The sequence below is a fragment of the Entelurus aequoreus genome, linkage group LG26 (assembly GCF_033978785.1).
Source record: "Entelurus aequoreus isolate RoL-2023_Sb linkage group LG26, RoL_Eaeq_v1.1, whole genome shotgun sequence".
NCBI lineage: Eukaryota > Metazoa > Chordata > Actinopteri > Syngnathiformes > Syngnathidae > Entelurus > Entelurus aequoreus.
The window spans coordinates 15,449,354-15,450,176 of NC_084756.1; positions in this window are offsets into that span (position 1 = coordinate 15,449,354).

Below are 823 nucleotides of genomic sequence, written 5' to 3' on the forward strand. Positions count from 1 at the left end.
CCCCATGCAAGGAAAGTATTAGTTTTCATCCATTTGTACCATTAGACTCATTTGAGAGTCAGCAATCTTACCAACAATGTTACAAAAATTTGCTTCATTTTTTTCGTGTGTCTTTAAGCACGTTAGCATTGTTAGCTTGAACAAGCTAACGCGTTGAAAGGTTTTTTCGATTGTGTTCCAGCGAATTTGGCTTTGTAATCAATTTTGGGTAACAAAGAAACGGAGTAAACGTTTCACGCTTGGTGTTGAAAAACATTTATTAGTATTTTCACGCAGGCGCCGCAGTCGGTACTGAACAGGGTTGGTCTCAGCCATGTCATCTCCTTCTAACACGACTGTTTAATACTCTTGGTATCGAGGCACAACACAACATGTTTTTTTATTCCAGTACTCCGCAATATACCACAGCTTTGTTTTGTTTTTGTCAAAACAAGACCTCAACCTTTTTTCGTTGGGTATCGATAGAATTCTACGAAACTCACATGGACGCACTTCCCAGATGACATTTTAAAAGTGATCTTATTTTATTTTATTTTTTTAAAGTAGTCCCAGCATGTTCTCGCACTTGGGATGAACATAATAATAATCCATTAATTTATCGTTTAATCTTGATTGTTTGGGATTGGGACAAAATGGCATGCAGTACCTGGCTGCGACCAGCAGAGATGCTGTCGAGTTCATCTCATTTTGAAAAGCAACATGTCAGAAAATGCTCATCCCTCGTTTCCACTCTTGTTGTGTTTTTTTTTTTTTTTTTAATAATGTGCTCTATGCTATTCCTGTGGCCTTTTTAATGTTAATATATATCACATATGTTATGAAT